At 38.1% G+C, this 21,847-nt stretch overlaps 1 protein-coding gene across 3 annotated transcripts in view; it reads left to right on the forward strand.

The window, feature by feature from the left end:
• The first annotated feature begins 657 nt into the window (after positions 1-657).
• The window catches only part of LOC139817491 (uncharacterized), a 221,300-nt gene continuing 200,110 nt past the window's right edge, over positions 658-21,847 (forward strand). Inside the window, exons 1-2 of one of the 3 annotated variants that reach the window (XM_071785628.1) lie at positions 658-911; positions 2,217-2,459. The gene's annotated coding sequence lies outside the window, so the exon portion shown is untranslated. The other 2 variants (XM_071785627.1, XM_071785629.1) reach the window with 2 other exon arrangements.

The following is a 21,847-nucleotide window of genomic DNA, read 5'->3' on the forward strand; positions in this document are numbered from 1 at the left end:
TTTCCTATAATATTGCAAACGTTTATTTCCATAAATTTATATTTTTTTAAAGGTATATCCAGACATAGGTACGTGTCCAGGTATTGGTATTTTTATCCTTACTGATTTATCTGTAAGGACACAAACTACTATTTTAGAATTTCTTTTACTTCAGAAAAATTATTAATTCAGAATTATTATTCTAGTTCTAGAAATACTTCAGACGTAATTATTTTCTTATAGATGCGAGATTGAAATATACATACGCGTCAGGACTATTATAAACGGAATCAAATATGTATCATCATAAATATTTTATTTATCAAAGATCTCGAACAGAACTGTCTTCGCAACGTTCATGAAATATGAACGTCTAGAGAACCGCTTTATACGTAAAAAAATAAAGAATCTCTGCCACTCATAATCGCAAGATTATGCGACAAAGAGAGATATTCTCGAGTGTCCTGCACGAACTGGACAGGACCCCGTGCTTACGCTGATGTGAATTAGGATAGGACGCAGTCCGCGGAAAAGCACAAGCGCTTGCGCTAAAAGCCACGGCCCGCGGGGGAGGGGGGTTGAAAGAGGGTAAGAGCTAGCGCTGGGGTAGGGAGAGGGTTCGTGTTGGAAGCTTCTGCGGGAAACGGAGAATCTGCGAGTGTCAGTGCAATTCGCGACGCGATGCCCTTCGCTCCCCCGATCCGTGCTTAAGGGGTGGTGAGATCGAGGGCTCGCCGACTACTCGTCGTGTCGTCATCGAGGGCGACGGGAAGACTCCCCCGTCTGTGCGCGACAAGTTTCCAAGGAAATCAAAGTCTCCATTCATGTAAAGCTGCGGGCGGTACAATTCGGAGCAGTCGCGGCGACGAGCCCAAATAATCGCGCGATCAATCCGTCGTTCCTACGGGAAATGACGGAGAAATGTGTTAGATGTGAGTGACAATTAGTAGGATTAAATCCGCTTACCTTCGAAATGAGTCCGTTGATCGAATCAGCGATTTTCGTTATCGGCCGATGAACGAGCAACTGCATTTTCAATTATTCGCGATAATCGTGCGGATCGATGCGATACTCCGGTACGTGGCCGCGTCACGAGTTCTCGTCAATACGTCGGTGGTTTCTATCGCGAGATTGAAAATTATGCAAACATAATTTCCGACACTGTGCAATCCGCGCCAAAGAAACGCCGGCGTGGCGACGTCCGATCGTGCGTTCGCCATTATCGGAAAAACAGCGGCGAGGTGCTCGAAGTAAATTTAAGATACGACGCATCTCTTCCGCAAACCCTTCCCTCACACCATGTCTCATGCCCACGAACCCTCTCAGCCAACTCTCTTCCGCTCCCTTTCGTTTTCTGTCCGCCAACTTCTCGCGTAACTTCCCGCTTAAATTGCGTTAGAAACTCGATTTGCGACGTGCGATAATAATGATTGAAAAGTTTGGCAACAGTTATCGATTAAATATAAAATGCAGCATTTTCAACTTTTATCATCTACTCGTTTCTCTAATGTGTTTCGCTATAGTCTCGATTTCTCATGATTTCACGGTTAAAATATGAGTATCATAAAATTAATTAAAAATATGAGACAATGAGATATCTATAATTTCTGACTTTTAATATCAATAATTATAAAAATATTAGACTGAGAAATTAAATATGTTATTTGTGAAATAATCCATTGATCTTATATATCACATGTGACGGAATTTTGTCAACTTCCAATGTTCCTCTCCTCGTCCGTTTCACAGTTTCAATGGAAATTACTAGCCGCACATTGCATTCAAGACTCGATTCGTGGGGATAATAATAATGATCGGAAGCTCTCTTACAGCAATTATAAACGCAGGAACTTAGCATGGGTGAAAGTTCGCCCGTTCGCGTTCTACTATCAGAATTCCGATCTTGGAAACAAACGAGCAGTGACAATCAAATATGTCTACCTCGCCTTAGTCCAACTCGTATTTGTTCGCAAATCGGTATTTAATTACATTTCTGGAATCGTTATTACTAAAAATGCGATTTAATTTAAAAACACCCTTAAATAATTGTCGGATCGGCCAGCAAAATTTTATGTCAAATTTTTACAAAAATTTAAATTAATTTTGTAAAGTAAACCGCTGCAAAAAATAATTAGTAAATAATAATGATGAACACGGAGCTAATGAGAGAATTAAAGTCGATATTTTAAAATCGTATACGAATCGTGACGCTGTTAATCTGGATATAATTACGCAAGACTGGAACGTGCTGTTCACGATTGGAAGTATTAGCTCATGGTGAACAACTTCGGGAGAAGCAAAAGGATTATTAAAAGCGCATAATGGATCATACTGGATAGATACTAATTGATAAAATATTAGCGGAATTCAGTGTAAATGTATATATAACGAGAACGTGATTAATTAATCGACGGGGGCACACACGAAGGGCTTCTCGCCGGCATTGACGAACACGGTGTGCGATTGGACAAAATTTAACGGTGAGTATTCATGTATATGTAAGATATTTTTTACGTTCCACTCTTTGAAATTCAAATTGCTATTATAATATCGAAATTACAGGCTAACGGATTATTTCGTTGGACGTTACATTATATTGAAATCCTCATTGACATAAAATTATTTAATCAGCTTAACTTTATCGGGCATTATTTTCTATAATTTCCTTTTTTCCTACTTTCTCCGTGAAATATCTGCTTTTTCATGAACTAGATACATTAGCCGTAACTAATTTAGGCTTGTATCATATATCTTCGATAACGTATTCGCCAATTAACGGGAGGAACAGTTGGTTATGCGGGTGCTGCCTTAATTTTCCCCCTCTCGTCTTAATTCTCCGTGGTAATTCGCACTCATATTTTACGTCGTTAGACCGGCACCGTAATAATGGTAAATTACGTGTAACATTGCAAGCAGTATCTGAATATCGTCTCTTCTAAGATGATTCGATGAAAGCGTACATGAAACATATACGAATCTGTTTTATACATTCCGCATTACTGTTTTATATATTCCGATTTACGAGACCGCAAATAATTGAATCGGTTTAATCAGTTTAATTTTACGCTCATCGATCATTCACATTGATCTATTATTCATCATGTGTTGTACAATTAATTAATTTGTCACGGTAGGATAGCTGATTACGTTCGCTTATTTTGAAGGATAATATACCACGTGACACAGAAAAAATATTTTTAATTTATTGCAGTATCGTTAATAATTTATCGTCATCGATTAGAATAAACTGATAACTTTTTGTTACATATTTTATTTGTTAACGCGATCCCGATATTAAGCAATTATTTATTTCGCTAATCATGCTTGATTATAACCATTTTTCATAAAAAAAATTGATATGCAACTGGTAAATATACTGATTTAATGATGTTCTTGCATATTTTTGTTTCAATATTGAATATAAAATATATCTTTTTGCAGATATATCTTCTAACCATAATAATGATTTAAGAATATCACAAAAAAGTATAAAAATAGAGATATTAAGTAACAGCTATTTTTAAACTTTTTTACTTGCTAATGTCTAAAATAGGATTTATACACAGACCAGGCCGATTGAATTGATATGCCATTTCTTTCTCTTTACTTTTATTTAATAATTGTATCAGTTTTTACTTAATGGATATATGCGTATGTATGTGCTTTTTATATTTTATACAAAGTTTTTGGCAACACAATAGAAAGAGAGAAAGGGAGAGATTTTATTGTTTAAAACGTGAACCATTGTCGCAATGTGTTCTGTCGGAAACGACTTAATTAGTCAAGAAAAGTAAGGATTGTTTTGTCGTGAAGCCAGTATTATCTTGTTTTCGTTGGAAAATCGTTAACGTCCAAGTGAAATACAGCAAAATGCACTAGCATCGAAAAAGCCACTTGCAAGCACCGTGTCAGCATTCCATTCCGCATTTCGCTGGATCTTGCTCAATAAGCAATACTGTCATCGTCGAAAATTCTCGGAAAATAAAATCGCGGAAGCATGTGACAAGAAGAAAATCTACATCGTCCGTTTCATTATTTTTGCCTTCACGAAAAATAAATTTTGGCACATCAGTTACGAGATATCGTCCAAGAATTTTAAATATAATAAGTGAAACTGGACCAATATAAGTCTAAAAATTAAATAGAAAAGATGCCATCTTCAATCAGGCTGGATTTTAGTCTAATAATGATATTTTTGTTTGAATTTTATGTACTTTTTCGAACTCAATAATCTGCGCGCCGATTATTTGTTAGTCTTGAAACACAGTTCTTTCTTGGAATGGTAAATCTACATATTTAAATCAATAATCAATTTATCTTTTTGATGATAATAAACATCCTTTTTAAATTGCTATAAAGAATTTATTGCGAGAAATATCATTCCTGTCAGGATTCGAACCTGAACTTTGCTCCGTGATATCTTTATCAATTCGATCACAAAATTCACACAAAAATCTTATTATTAGGCTGCCAAGATCTAATCCGAAGATGGCATCTTCTCTATTTAATCGTAAATATGTTGAGAATTTTTTTTCTTGAAATGGAGCGTGATGATATTTATATGAGACGTGGTAGCAAGAAATTATCTACAAAAAACTGTGTAAAATAGCCGAATAAAATATTCGGGTTTAAATGAAAAACTGTCGAATAAACGCTTCTATGTATTGTTTGGCAACGTAAAATCAATTCGCAAAATTGGTTTTTCATGCAGACAAATGAGAGCTCTAGAGACGAGTTAACTGTCTCCCTCTCTCGTGGAAGCTATTACTAATCAATAGTCGGTCGAAACAATGGTTTTAATATGTTCGCATATTGCATACATGCGTCTACATGTGACAACACACTATCGCGAAGCTTTTCGAACGAATTAAGAGACAGGTAAAAATATCAAAAATTATATGTTTTCTAAAAATATATTCTAAATATAGATTGACGAGATATATACAGACATTTTTCCAATAAATTATAGATTTGCAACTTAAATTACGCGATTTTATTTAAAAAAATGTGAAGATATGATACATGACAAATCGCAAATGAGTACTAAAGATTAATTAGTAAATACTATCAATCCTTTATAGTACTTAGTATTTAGAACACAATCAATCTATCGAAAATTGTATATCACTAAAATTTCGATTAAGTTTATTCAAGAAGAAATGTCGATCGCGGCCGTTCAGCATTATTATGAATTATGCATCACGACAACGCATCGAGAGCACAAACTTCTCCGGTTTTCCATTTATATTAAGCGTTATGCAAACTCGTCAGCGTCAAGTGCCGAAACTTAAACGATTCTCACGCGAGCTTGCAATTAACGAACTTTCCTAAAAGAAATTTATCGATGGATCCTAACAAAATAATTTATTCGTTATACATTTGTTTTGCTCGTCGTTTCGCAAAGGCATTATATATTCGGTTATGATAAGAGTTACTCTTGCAAGATACATGACGCGCCAAAAAAGTCCATGTAGGCAAATCTACAACTAAATAATGTGATTTCACAAAAATTGAAGTTTTAATTTGTTAGTAGATTGCTTTTAGTGTAAAATTATACAACTATCGTTATGTCAACGATTGCTTCAAAATTTTATAATCTTAAGAATCTAAATTTTATAAAATGTACGTAACACACACACACACACAAACCCTTTTTTTATAATAACTTTTTCGCCATTTATTGCCGCATAATTTTGGATATTTTGAATTTCAGCTTCGTTAGAGTATTTTCTGCGTGCGTTTATTACATGAGATCGTATCCTTGCCGATATCGGTTATCAAGATTAGCAAAGCTTGTCAATGGATCAGTCTTTGCGAATGTCGGTAGGACCGCGTGATCTAAACTGTTTCAGTAATGGAACCTGTAATACGGTACGTTGCTCCTCGATACAGGGACTGTAATGAGCCGGCTCCACACCGGAATGTCAAAGGTCTCTCCACGTCGCAGCGGTAGACCGTTCTAACTTTGATAGCTCATTCCTTGACGCGTATTCATGGGATATGGCAGACGGCGGGCCGTACAATTAAACGCCATCAAGGTCTGGCCGGAAATAAATAGCAAATATCGTCAAGCCGACCGAGTTCGCGACATCGTGGAACCGACACGTTAGTTAATCACTCGTCGGTGCATGTTCAATTGCGATCGCGCTGTCTAGGAATTCAGGTCACTGAAGCCGTAATGAAGCTTTGCGGGTTAATAGCAAAAGGGATTGATACGCCGCTACGCACAATTCGATCGTTACCCTTAATCGTCTATGACGTTTAAGTTTGGACAATGCTACCTAAATTGATTTTGTTTGAAGCAATTCTCTTATTGCACTCGAGAGAAACATTTTTAATTCCATTTTTCCTTAATTATACTTAATATTAAATCATAAAAAAAAACTTTTTCTCCTTTTTCTACCATACTCAAGATTACGAATAAAATTTAAAACAACAGGACTAAAAAAACCATAATTAAGCTCAATGTTAATAATATTTCACATACATCAATTAGCTTGAAATTAATTTAATTAATGCGTAATTTCTCTATAGAACTTCAGAGTTAATACACAGTTGCAAGTACGAACTTAATAACTGAAGGCTGTTGACACATTGATATATTACGAAGTAACTCAATGACTACCGTATTACCGGGCGCAAATTCATCTATCCGCAAATATCGCTCACTTATGCTGCTAAATAACCAATTGTACAGCCCATATAACTGCAACTTGGTGTAACGGATCGCAAGTGACGAATTGTTACCATTAATCTGACAAGTCTGATTAACTTTCGTCATACATTAATCCAAATACGAAGCGAGATACAAAGGAGGAATTTGTGCTTTGTTCATGAAAAAGAATTGTTGATCAACTTAAACCAGAAAATTGAAATGTATAATAGAAATAATATTATGATACGATAAGAAATTAAATTTTCCAATTATTTCTGATATAGTCACGACGTAAATGATGATAAAGATAAAGATATTTTAAAGCGTTATTATACAAATATAGACTGTCTGGTTAGCGAAAAAAAAAGAAACAAGATACAATGTCGAATTTACAATACAGAAAATCACTAAATATTGTTTTTTTATTGTTTGCTTATCGTAAATCTATATTTCGTTACATCGTTACTGGCACGCAACGATGTCGTTAAAGTTTCCACGAAGCGTGTTGGGGAGCAACTGCCTGTGGACATAAATATTTTATAACGTATGGTCATATGTAATCTGTCATATGTAATCCGTTGACAGATAGCTGATATCGAATTGATATCCATTTCGTGGATCTCTCTTGATAAGTACCGCACGTGCGAAAATCCCTTCCAATGACTCGTATTTCGCGAGTAAACATACTCGGCAATCTCGAATTCGATGAACGACAAAGTTCCCCAAACAAAGTTGTCTTGTTACAGCGCGAATAGTCAAGATAATATAATAATATTGCTTGTGAAATTGCGTTTGTTGTCAGTGTATTCAAAACTTGATATCACTGGTGAAATTGTTCACCCCTGGCGCGCGCAATATCGAAAGGAATTTGATTACGCAACGTGCAATTATTAATTGCGACGAACGTAATCGCGCTTGAGGCTTGAGCGTAAATTATAGCGCAAGGTATCAAACTTGGACGGCCGTAAACGCGTTAAGGCTTGTTCGTGCCACTTTGTGAATACCAATGCGATCAGAGGGATGTACACGAGGTCGGCGACACTCTTGCAATGGTACGGTCAACTACATAACCGCTTATTGCCCGCCAGTTCGTGTCGGCGATGCTGCAACGGGGCAACGCGTCCTTTGTGATTGACGTCCACGCGGTTTAATACTCGGCGCGTCCACGTCAATTAAAGTTTAGCGGCGTTGCACGAGCAGCCGATAACACGACGCACGATGCGTCCGAAAACGGTCGTGATAAAAGCTCCGCTTGAAAAAATATATGGCCTGAAATTTTGCGAATGCAGACAGTATCGTTCGGATGCTAGCGTGTGGCTGGCATAAGGCTTTTATAGGCTACTACGATATTTCAATCGTCGCGTTACGTTGCGTTAAACAAATGGAAATCACAGTAAAATCAATAACTATTAAGCCTAACCAAGCGTTTTTGCGTTATGCTATCAGTAAACAGGATTTTTTATTAAAATAAAAAGAGAAAATAAAATAGAGAACTTCCACGTTATTTTCTTTTTAATATGCACATTGTATCAAAAGTCATACGTTTTTTCTTGACTCTATATAAATAAAGGAAATCATGTAAAATGAGTAAAGTGAATATTATTACGCTTTGCATTAATTAAAATACAATTTCATCTGGATATACGTTTGTCAAAAGAGTATGGGTATCGTTTTGATACGCAGCTTTAGGTAACGAAATGTTCTTTGAAGTAGTCTCACAAAACTGTATCCACGTACTTCAGAATTAATTAAAACGTAGCAACATCCTGACGGACGTGTTTAAAAGTTGTTCTCCGCGTATTACGTGGTTAGACTGATTTTATTCCATGTGAAACTCAATCCGTAATGTTTCCTGACAGGTTGCGTAATTTGGTGCAGACCAATTAAATGTTCCAATAAACTTTGAAAATCATAATGAGTAAGACGTGACCGTTATATGATAACAATCAAGTAAATAGAAAATGTGCCAATACACAGGCTGCCATGCATTCTGATATTCACTGTCAATACTGAAAATCTATTTTTTTTTATATTTTACGTTACGTACATACTATAGATTTTCAGTACTGACAGTAAATATCGAAATGCAGTCACAGTCGGGCTGGATTGTTTGTGTTTAATATTTTCCGCGTTAAAGTTTAAAAATAAATTTTAGAAACTTATATCATTAATTACGCGATCACCAAATATCTTCAATTGATTAGGAATACGTTATTATATTATTATATATGGAGTATCCACTATAGAAAGTTTCAAGTTTGCTATCGAATATTATTTATATATGATCATGCTTCCATTATTCCATATATTAACAGCATCGGTTATAAAAACAATGTTATTTAGCTTCAATTAAATTACTTAAAATGATTATTGACAAAGAATAAAAGTTATAGCATACTTTAATTAGCTAGATTTTCTGGAGAAATTAGAGAAAGTAGAGAAAGTTTAAAAGCTTCAGATTCTTTCATTTGACCCACGGAATGGAACATGTTTCAGCAACTACACGGCTATGCTTTTCGACCATCAGATTTGTCGAAAACGCGTGAGATCGAAAGCTTTTTCGAAAATGTCGATCCATCGAATTGTCACATGGAAACTCATAAAAGTATAGCGATAACGCAGAATCGAGAACCGTTCGACAATATGGCTCTCGGGCAGGAGGTGTATGAATTGGTGCGCGCGAATAGGACAATTCGACAGAGTCTGGTTGCAACGGGTTAATCTAATTTAGCCGCTGCGGGATTTGCGCGAACTATACCTGCGATTCGCGATATAGCGAACCGGCGTAGTTGGTTTAAAGCCGTACTCGCAATGAGCTTGTCTTTCACAATTAAAACCTACCGACTTTCACTGTGCTATACGGCAGTAGTAGCACAGTGTAAGATATTATAAGTAGACATAAATTAAAATTTAATTTCAGCAAATAGTAACTTAGAAATGCTGAACGTCACAGGGAATAAGCATTGCGCTTTGATATACATGTATATGAAAATATGTACAAGATCATAAAGCTCGACAAACGCTATAATCGAGAATTTTAATTGCTATGTACTACGTTAGCCGTGATGGGGCACGTATACGTCGGCTCTTAACTACTGTATACAATGCCGCGTGTTGCAATTTTGCAGCGTAGCGGCCTCGAAAACTGACCGTGTCAAGCAGAGAATCGAAACAGGTAAACGGCGCTGGCTGAATTATTTCACGACCTCCCTGTCTAGCTTTTTCTACTCCTGTCGACATAAATGATGATTACGTAGGAAATTCTCGTTGCGTTTGAGAGTAAAAAGAAGAAGAGAGAGAAAGAACGAGAGAAAAAAAGAGAGAAAGATCATCTTTTTACTGCACCGCGCACGCGGAACGGTGTTAATTAACCCAGCGGACGAATCTCGTCCATTTTTGCGCAATAACTTGTCATTCATTAAACGTGTAACCACTTAATCCTGTCTTTTCGCGAATACAAACTGTGAATTTTTATGCGCGCGCCGTTGAGGATTTAACATGTATGTACGTTTTTTGTCGTCAGTAGCGAGTTTTGTCGATAAATGCAAGAAAAAGTTGGGTACGCTCGCGCTTGCAACGTTGTAATATATGCATGCACATGTCGTAATTGCGCGTACCCCAATCGATATCGTGTCCGACGAATCCGGGGGATTTGCGAATTTTTATACAAGCCTCGGATAAACGCATTTCCTTGCGTTTCCGTAAAATCGACGAAGATATATTTCAAAGTTTCTCTCCACGCGCGAGACACGCCCGCTTCTGAACGCTCTCATGAAAGATTTATGCTTACGAAAAGTCCGCTAACGCACACGACGACAACGCACCGACGACGACGACGACGAAGACGAAGACGAAGACGACGAGACGGCGGCGGTCGACGACGAACGAGAAAAGCTCGCCTTCGGGAATCAATTTGCGGGATGAATTCAATACCTCGAAACTGGAACAACCGATGCCACTTGAAGGTAGAAAGACAGTCATACGTTTCTTTCCCTGACTAAATTTTCAAGCTACGATAAAATACAGAATCTATGTTCGTTTGAATTTGAAACTTCGCTTCTCTATAATTTAGCGACCGCTGGAAATCTGAATCTGTCGGCGAGGATTCGGCGTCAGATAGGCGAAGGTATAGCATATCTCGCGCCGATGTAACGTGCGCGGACTGTTGCATCGCGCAACAACGCACGAAAGCGCGCGCGACGCGGTAACTCGCAGGGCCATCATTTACCATCAAACAGACCACGCATGGAATAATATACAACGTGCCAGTCTTGCTCGCGCGGTATCAGGCAATAATTCCTGCCCAGGTATCTGCATAATATACAGTCGACGGCGTGAGATTCCCTCCATACAAACGTTTACGTTTCGGATACGTTCTCGGCGGACGTGCGCGCGACCATTTCGCTCGCTGCGAGAGATCTGTTCGAGCGATTCCGCTGATATAAATCACTGTCTGCTTCGGCGAAATTTAGATCTTCGTCGTAGGAACGCAGTGAGAATCCATTGGGAGCTCGCGCGTGTCAAGAAGAATCATTGGATGTCCGCCGAGAGGCGGAGCCCTTCGATAAATTCATGAATGACGTATAGAAGTTTTGAGCTTCCGCAAATTGGAATTTGGCATTTAGATCGGTAAAAGGTAAAAATAATATTGCAAACTTTGGCCGGGATATCGCTCGTTACATTTCCGGTCATAATTTCCAACTGATTGATTGTTGCGGTGAAGCTGCGCGAGCGAAACCGATATATGTATAGTACGTATCGAATCGCGTCGAACGAATTAATGGCGCGGTGCGCATTTTCTTAAATATAATACGACCGCGAGGATGCTGCGGGACGCGTCGCGAGATAATGAATTCCGCGAATGACATTTGGAAGTCATAAAAGATTTATGATATGCCACACAGTTGTTGTACGCGGAGGGCACGCGTAATTCCGCAGCAGCCGACGTGTCGCCGGCGTGACACATCATGTAAATGAAACATGTCACACGTATGTGTATATATACGCGTCGGAATAATGCAGGTCGCTCAGAGCGCGACTCAATGCAAATCGCGGCTCATGAGCGCTCGCTTCAACGAGCGATCGATCTAAGCCTTTGCGCGGCTGTTGCGAATAAGACCCGGTGAGCCTTTTATCCGGGACATGCTTCCAAACAACGTGCGATTACTCTTGCTCCTTTTTCTACATTTTCGGCCGATATTGTGCAACACGTGATACGTGCGATCCTTAATGGATTGTAATTTATACTCGCGGAGTAACGTGAAACTTTTCATGCGAAATAACGCGAAAGTTTTCTGCCGGTTTCGAGGACTAACGATATTTAGTGGCAGTAAATCTTTCGAATCGCTTCATTCTGTCCGTTGCAAGAACATTGACTTGCATCCACTGACTTTTATTGGCGAATATGGATGTTTTACGGCGCCACGTGGGATTTTAATCGACCGCGCTATTTCGATTTGTATTCGCTCCATTCCAATCTATTGCGATTCTATCGCATATTCAACGACCAAATGCATTGCTATACAGATTCGTCATAATTTCGAGGATAACTTATGTTTTATTGCTTCACGTTACTTTATATTTCTGTTAAAACAAAAATCGTTTCTTATTAATAAATTTGCCAATAAATAATCGGAATAGATGTCTCACTAGTATTAAATTTTTTAATTAGTAATCTTAGCAGTTATATATAAATGACTTTTAAATGGAGAACGATATGTTTAAAAGTTTCTCTGATTTCAATATTACCGCTCCTTTTCAGATGTATTTTACCAGCATCTCCATCCTTATTAACTCCGCCGTTAATCAGTACAGGAAAATTAAGTACCGTTCTCAATTTCAGCCTGAGAGAAATAAGCTCACCGCATCTGAAGAAGGGCTCTCCACGCGACACGCTAGTTGATTTTAATGCGCCGTAAGTGTAATCGCGACGTGTTAATCCAGCAAAGAGATCGGCGTACAGACGGAACGAACGCCGACAACGTCTCGCGAGGGAATAAGACGCGCACAAAATTGGCCTGATTAGATTTAATAAGCCCGTCGGGATTCCTGCGCGATGCCGCGTCTGGTAATTTGCGAGGCCGTGGGATTTTAGGAGCGCCTAGTTTGAGACGCAGATGTGATTACCATGTTGGCATCAGAGTCAAGTTCACGATATACCTAATATACAAATATTGTTCGATCGTAATCACGTTTCGCGTTTCAACGATATCTATCATACGAATAATTAAGCCAGATTGCAACATTTTTTAACTGGTTGTGTACTTACAAAAGTTACTTTACTCCTGTCATTAAATTTAAAGAAATTTTGTCTTCCAGTGCTATTGATTGACGTAACAATTTATTGTTGATGAATGATCCGTTATTAATAAACGCCATCAGATTTGAAGAAATATTAGGCAGCCGCTATTAAAGTTAATATAGCCGAGTGGTCACTAATATTACGTTTCTCTAAAATAGCTCTGATAAGTAGAAAGTTGTTACGAACGTTAAACCATAGCATGAAGTCGGCAGTACTTGTAATGATCGATCGTTTGTATTGTTTATAACTCACGATATTAGTGCATCTGTACGCGACCCTCATTTTTTATACTTCGCCGCACTTTACAAATATTACGGAATGTTCATCTTGCTCGCACGTTTACAACTTCTGCCTTTTTACATAGGCGGTTTACACATATTGGGATCCTTCCATTTAATATTATCGACTGTACGATATTCCAATATATTAACTTTTTATTAATATTTTCACATGTGTATAAGCACGAGTCTGCAACATTAAAATATCGGTACATCACGATTACATATCGTAAATTTTTGTCTTTCGTACAATTTTTATTCGCTCAGAGGTTAATCAATATATTTTTCGCTAAAGTATTTTGCGCAATCAATTTTAATATTTTATCTTAACATCGCGCTGTCAAAGGGACGACGGGTTAAATAAATAAACTCACAAAATATCCATTTTATATGTTAATCAGATTTTCAGCATACTATATTTATGCTTGTTGAAACGTGCATATTAGCGTTTCGAATCGATCTCGCGTGAGAAACATGTTTCATACATTTCGAGCTCCTCTTTTTCTGGAGTTGTCATTACGTTAAATTTGACATGTTACTACTCTGAAAGTTAAATCCCGCTCTTAATCGATTGTGATCGACAGCTCGTAAATATGAAATGAATTCGGCACGTCAAAAGAGACATTTCGTTAAATTCTCTCTGACACAAAATACATACATATTCGGCAAACATAAAATACACGTAGCGACTGACGAATGACGAAAGGAATACTTTGACGTGCCTGACAAGTATGACATTAATGACGATCGAAGGGTGATACGTTGATCATGATGAGAATACGCTCGCAGGTACATACAAAAGGCCTTCTTATAGTTCGCGTATATAGCGTGAATGATGGATGTCCATGCTTCGCATAAAAGTTGTTCGTATATTTGCGCGTAGCGTCAGACGTGGAAAAAGTATTTCTATGTGTCGTGTGCCCATTGAAGAGGCGAGAATAAATTATGCGTAGGCAGCATATCTACCTTCCGGAGTGATAAAGTCGAATATGGTTGAACTAGATATCGAAGACTGTCTTGTAAGGATAACACAATCTTTAATATGTATCTTAATATAGGTATATCAATAGGAGCAATTAACAGATAATACACATATCAAAGAAATATATTTGTAAGTAAAACCTCTACAATAAGATATTATTGTGATAACTATAATATAAATTGCAGTCGGAAAAACTCGGTTTGAGATATTTGCGAACACTGGATTGCATGAACCAGATTGCATAATTAGATATATTTTTATAGAAATTGAAAGTAAATGTACTGATCCCGCCGCTTTAACGATAAGAAGGTTTAATTGGCAAACCAATTATGAGGGAACAACTCGCATAAAGGAAAAGCTGGCTCTATTTTTTGGATTTTTTCCTAGATAAACTTTTCTTCGTCGTAATGTTGCTTACATCACAAGCATTTTGTCTGTTTAATTTTTATAACATAAAAAAATTCAATTTCTTGCTCCGTTTCATAGAATACGAATGAATTAGGTTGTAGGCAAAATACAAAATTTAATTAATATTACATAATTAATAGTTTAACCGTATTGATATAAAGTTAAATAAATAATATTTGGTATAAAGCAACGCGTCTATATAAAATGTTGGTTTTACATGGACGAGAAACGCATAATAAATGCACACACATACGTTTTTGCAATCTAGCAATTACATTAACGTTATCTGGCGGTAAGACACAAAGAACTGGTGAGGCAAATGTATAAAAGGGAACTGAGAGAGGGTACGCTAACAAGGTTGGCTAATGGAAGCCAAAAAAGTTTGGGGTTCAAATTCGTTTCGCCCCTCCTCGACTGAACATGCAGACAATAAAGAGCCATCGGGCCTCGTCGCGCCACACGTTTTTCGCCCCCCCCCTCCATTAAATTCCCGAATCCCTTCAAGGGACAGACGTGGAAACTTGAGAATAGAAGTTCGAGAGCCCGGGACGAAGACTCAATTAGGACTTTTGTATCCACGACAGCTGAAAACGACGTTTACGGAAAGGTGTGATGATCGGGTTTGGTGTCACATGCTTATGAGGCACGCTCGATCGATTCCGCACGAATGCACGTTTCCGTGACGTAAATTGAATGTTATTTAAGTTGTTGATAGTTATCGTCGTCGGCGGTAACAACTAAATTTACGTGAAAAAATGAAATCAAAGTGAAAAGCTGAAAAATGCATCTCATTTCGGGCCGTATGCGACATTACACAAACACGATGTAACGGATGCGCTCTCATACACGCAGTTGCGCGAAATTCATGTTATTCGTACGCGACGTTAATGAAATGTATGTTAACGCCACGCATTCCCCCAACAATATTAAACAATATTAAAAATACGTACGAAACTGTGGAACTGAATAGTCAAGCTGTATCCCGCGGTTTTACGTCCACTGCCAATACGAATACTCTACTTGGCAGTTTTCGAAATCTGCTCACGAACTCGTTATCGAGCCGTTCCATTACCAAATTACAAACTGGCCGCGCTATTAGCGTCAGCGCCGGCTCGATAAATCCACTGCGAGCCAATTTGCCAAATTGTTTATCGGACGCTCCCGTCTCTGTTAGTGAACTGTGCATTTTTCACGGTTCCCGCTTCTTCGAAACACACACGAGATTTTTACGAGTGTCTCGTTAGCGTATCATTTTCAGCTTGATCAACGATATGCAATCGATTTTTTAAACACACAGCGAAATCGATCGCGTCGCCAGCTGCATTGTTGCCGTCAAACAAAGCTTTTACGATATTATTTTACACGATGCGCGTCCGTGTAACATGATTCTATACAGTAAGAGATATCAGTTTGAAAACGTTGAAATCCAACTGTTTTTCTCGTTCGATACTCGGATATCGCTAATTTATTGGAATTCAATTAGCTTGCCCGAGGGCCACTTATTTTCTAAGCCCTTTCCCTCCCCCCCCCCGTATATTATTCATTTCAACAATTCAATAAGCAGTGTATTGGATATTCTCCAAAAGAAAAAATAATACACACGCTCATAGATGTGCCGCGTATTCAAGAGAGCCGATCGATAACTTCAACCACGAATATGACGTTTCTAAGGACAATCTAAGGGTCAGCCGACCCCTTCGCTCTTCATAATCGCCGAGTGCATTTACGTGTTTTAGCGATCCAGATTTGTTTCAAGTACCGGGGACATCGAGTCTCTCGGACGCAATTTGTCCGGTGAGTCTTTCAACATGTCGCAACATATCGCGCAACGCGACGTGCTTAACAGATTGTGACGAAAGCTTTCGCAGGAAATGCGGAATTATAGCGGCTGAACAGCGTGGACGTGACATCACTAAAGGTCCCTGTTTGTCGCACGTTTGAGAGTAGTATAGATCGATAACGCGCGAGCCGTTCGCGTTGGATGTGACAACGCGTTTGTGCGGATCATTGGCGAAATGGCGGGCCACCTTTCCCGAGACACGACAGGGCAACCGCCTCAGAAACGGCAAGCGGTTTATGGACGGTGGGACAAGGGAAAGGGTGCGCCGATCCGATCCGACGGAGGTTCGGTCGCGACGTATCGGATACTTGGCCGGTCGTTTATCTCGGCTCATAAACGCACGATCTCACGGGCAATTTCGCAAATTGGAAACCCAGCCACGATCGCACGAACCCAAAACCATTTCGACCCTCTGTAACGAAACTTGCGGCCCTCATCGCCGACAGCGCGAACGGCGATGTCGGTCCGTGCAATCCTGCACGCCGCTGTTCTAAATGACCAGAGAACCTGGCGAAAAAGACGAGTCGGGAAAGAGGATTACTCGTGTTCTAAATTGACTCCGGACATCGGAACGAGAGACATTTCATTTTTTTTTCTTCTCTGCTATAAGTACCGACAAAGAAATGTACTGAGAATCATTAGACAAATCGAAATTAATTCTATCACGGATGAAATCGTATAATATACAGTTTTTATTGCTTGAAAAGGGTATTTCAGAAAAATTAATAATAATATTACGTTCTTTTCTCTCGAATTTAGGGAGGATTTTTACGCAGAGGAGAAAATGTATCAGTTTATTACAAAATCAATTCGTTCCCAAGAATAACGTGGTATTTTGTAATAAGTCAGTAAAATTTGAAAGTTCTACCAATTATGTCATTCATCTTCTCTCTCTTCTAATTCCTTTGTCATTACATTAAAATCTCCCAAGCGTATCAGAGAGCAGACAGTTTGATATTCTCTGACAGTAGATTTTCCTATCTCGCAAAACTGTAACAATAAGCACGCCATCACGTAATAAGTCTCACAACTTCTCGACAATAGCATTATTCTACTACTTACAGTACTTACAAAATGTATTTCACTGTTTACACGTTTCATGCTGTTTCATAAGATTTTAGCTACCTCGAGTAAAGTACGCTCAGTGATCAACTTTAACGCCGCTGTTTCCACGAATGCAACATTTTGTGTTTTGAACATCTTAAGCCGACAAAGCGTCAATTGATTCAGATTCTTTTTCGGCATTATAACCATCGTGACGACAACGTGAAACTACGTGATGATATTGGCGATGTTGATTAAATCGCAATAAAAATTCTATCACGCACGACGCAAAACAAAAAGCGGTTTGCACTTTTTTCCCCGCTTTTTACGCATGGAAAAATTAAATCTACCTTGATGTAAAAAAAAATAAATAGAACATTTTATCGTTATCCGATAGATAAAGTCGATTCAACCGCGCGAGTTATGGGCCACGTTTTTTTTTTTCTTTTTTGGATAAAATGACGCAAACCCCATTTTCTATAGTACGCACATAAAAGTATATTGAAAACTACATATTTTCGAAAAATAGAAATTTTTGTGTTTTTTTTCTCACATTTATCGAACCTATATTAACGTTCTGATAATACTGTAGTGTATATATATGCGATATATTTTAAATTGTTTAAAGAATTTGTATACCACATTGTTGAAAAATTATAATTTAAAACATTAATCATTTATCTAACATTTGCACTAATAACAACATATAGTTAAAACATATTTGCAATAAAATTAAATTAATGAAATATTTAAAATACACTTGAATCATTATACGTGCTTTTACGCACTAGTTCTATTTAATTCGTTAAAGGAAAAAATTGCGGCACGATGGCGAGCTGAAGGATTTAATACATATCTGTCAAATCTGATTCGCTGAATTATTTCAAGCTCTGTCGCTGCAACGTGATATTTCACAAGCTGCCATCCATCTGCACGGCTTAGGATTCACCAACAGAGACCTACGATAGATGATGTAAAACTGTCATGTCGCGTCGTAATCCTCCTCGGGGAGATACGGTTTATTGAAATATTCATAATCATTTTTTTTTTACGTCCTCAGGGGCGAGACGCCGTAATTTCGCGTTTATCCCTCGCAGACGCGTTTACTCCTCCGTCCCAGAAGCACGATAACAATGCGAATCACCCTGAGCCACGAATTCACCCTCCAACAAATCGAGTTACGCTAATACAACTCCGATATATATTTTGTCATATTTTTATTAAGTTCGCATAATTTTATTGACTGAAATAAACTGAACGCGATAATATTAGCATTTGTGATGATAGACTTAAACTTTTATTGGGTCTTTTATTACTTTTTTTTCCGCAAAACTTGTCAGGATCAATGATTGCAACCAGATTAACTCGCTCGTTTGTCTTACGCCACGTTAGAATTTCTAGCATTCAAGTCGTAAGACGTATTTTACGTTTTGGCGCTTAAAACATCTCGCGCTCTTGGCCGGCGCGGCGCGACGTCATTGTCTTTCTAACAAGTGAAGTCGTATTTCCACCATTCGTTCCAGTCGCGGAATACGGTCGTTCGGCGTCATTTCGCGGCAGGTCCTTTATAATTTATCGGGAGGATACGCGTCGTTTCAGCGCACTTGGCCGTTGTTCCTGGACCCCCGGTCGTCGATCGATACCGGTTGGCGTACACACGCGCAAGAAATTAATTTCGTATGCACCCTTCCGCGTGAACTGGGATAACGAGCAAGTCGCAGAAGCCATCGCGAGACCACCATTATGTGCATGAGGCTGCATTTTCTAAGTGATTCAATTCACGTGCGATTGACCGAGTCGCGGTAGATTTCGGTCAACGCGATTTATCGGCTCTATTAAAATAAAAATATTCACCGTTTTACTCGAAGCAATCCTGTTCTCATTTTTTTCTATTTTTAAAAAAATATATTTTATTCCTACAGAACTTTATGCATAGATCTTTTTGTTAGAGTTTCATTATATGAATATTATATCGTATTTTATACTAACAAGTGCGATCGCACGGTAATTTGACGCTTTGAAGTTAAGAATTTTATTACTTTTCCAATTCATTTATTTTGATGTTAACAATCACGTTGCTGCCAGATAGCCGGAGAATCCATATAAATGATTATAGTCGAAGGAATTCGGATTATTTTACTTCTTCCGAGTTGAGTGTGCCATCGGAGATTGTTAAGACCTGTTTCTCTACTTCCTGTCGCACTCATCTTAAATATCGGATTACCCGTTCTTTTATAAGCAAGCAAAGAAAGAAAAAGGAAGTAGAGAATACAGAGCGGGGAATACGAACTACTGGAATTTGTTTGCGCAATCTGTAAGCAAATCCGTTTCGATTTGAGGCGCTAATACCACGCCCGGGAATAAAATTGCGCTTTGTCCCGAGAATTCAGGATTTCGCGCTTTAGCATTGTTTACATGTATACGACGAATAAGATAAATGAATTATATGAACGTCTGGCTTATGTTAGACGATCTATAGTTTGAGTATTCAGAATAGAATTTTATTTATAATTTTATAAATATTGGGATAAAGTTTTAAAAACGGTCCACCTCCGATTTCAATAAAACTTTATAAAAAGCTTCATTTTGGGTTAAACTGAAAGCCCTTAAACCGAATTTTGGCGATTCGTATAAGAAAGCCATTTTTTAAGCTAAAATAGTAAAAAACAATGATGAGTGTGGTAATTATTTAGTTCAGGGAGCAACTTCCAGACTTTGACCTTGATATATATTTTATCTTAAAAAAATGGCTATATCATAGAAGTTGCCAAAATTCCTTTTAAAGGCTTTCATTTTAATCTGAAATAAAGCTTTTTACTAAGTTTCATCGAAATCAGAGCAGGTGGTTCGGAACTCCACCCAAATATTGTTTTCTATGTATGTATATATAAAACATACAATAATGTAAAATTTATTTTACATATTAATAATTACATAATATTTTAATATTAATAATTCTGTAGGGCGCGTCGTGCGTCATTACCGACGGCGTCGAGTCATATTCCTCACCCCTCTGAATTTGCAGCGGAACCGAACCGAGTCCGCGCCAGTTTCACGTTTCCTAGTGACGACGCGAACGGTCGGCGAGTCGCGTCGTCGCCTCGTTCGTTCGATATTCGTTGAATTTTGTGCGATTTGCGGCTTGACGGAAGCGTCACGCGGAAGATTGTTTAGTATTCGTCCAACAGATAATTACGCGGAGATATCGGAGCGCGTCGACGCGCTATCGCGTCGTTAATGCGGCTTAATCCATTCGCACGGTGGGTCGCCCGGTTTCGGTCGGTGACGTCACGGGTGTTCCGACGCGTCTATGGCGCCGTCATATTCGTTACCTGCCTCCCGTCTACGATTCTCTTTGCCAACTTTGGAATGATCGATAGACGAGCAGATGATTCATCGGCTCATAGAAGCCTCGACGACGGCGACGTTCGCGGTCCACCCCGTTGCGGTAAGTCTGCCCTACTTTACTCGGCGATTCTACCTTACGAGAAATCGCTGTTGACTCTCAGAGGAATGGAGGGGAAACGCGAATTAAGGTTGTTTTTGATGTGCAGCGATTTTCTTCCGAGACGAATCTCCAGCGGATAATTTGTCCGCATTCGGAGAAAAAAAAGTATCAGAAATAAAAAAATTGAAGAGAAATAACGCATCAACCATGGGTCTGTTTTTTATTGCTGAACTGGCTGCACTAGTTCCGAGTAGTTCAGAGTTTATCTTTTTTACTGCATATTTTGGAAGGAAAAAGATAAACTCTGAACTAGTGCAGCTAATTCAGCAATAGAAAACAGACCCTATGTATCGTAAAGTATGAATGCAAAAGAAACATGTTGCACAAACTAAGGAAGCATAATTAATTATTTGTATCAAATATGATATAGGATGGAATATGAGAAAATAATAATTTAGAATTGCAACATTTTTTAATGCTCATTTATTGGCCTTGTTTTTTTCTATTTAATTTTCAATTTAGAATTGTTTTGTATGCTAAACCAACAAATTATTATTGATACAAACAGAGTGTTATAACGAGTCATTATGTATGTCTACCAATAAGTCGAAAAAATATAATTTTTATAATAAGTCCATACAATTATATACTTTAGTTATGCCACTATTTAACAGTAGTTTATATATTTATTTTTGTCTACATCTCGAAAGAACATAATTTTTATAACAAATCTATGAAATAACTATTATAGTTATTTCACTTTTTTATTATAATTCAATAGTTATATACAATTAATGCAATAATTAATAATAAGTGAAACTGGACCGATTTGATTCTCAATTAAGTAAAGAGAAGTGTCTCCGGTCGGGCTAGATCATGGTAGCCTAATAATAATTATTATTATTTGCACCA

This window comes from Temnothorax longispinosus, chromosome 8 (genome assembly GCF_030848805.1).
Source record: "Temnothorax longispinosus isolate EJ_2023e chromosome 8, Tlon_JGU_v1, whole genome shotgun sequence".
Taxonomy (NCBI): Eukaryota; Metazoa; Arthropoda; class Insecta; order Hymenoptera; family Formicidae; genus Temnothorax; species Temnothorax longispinosus.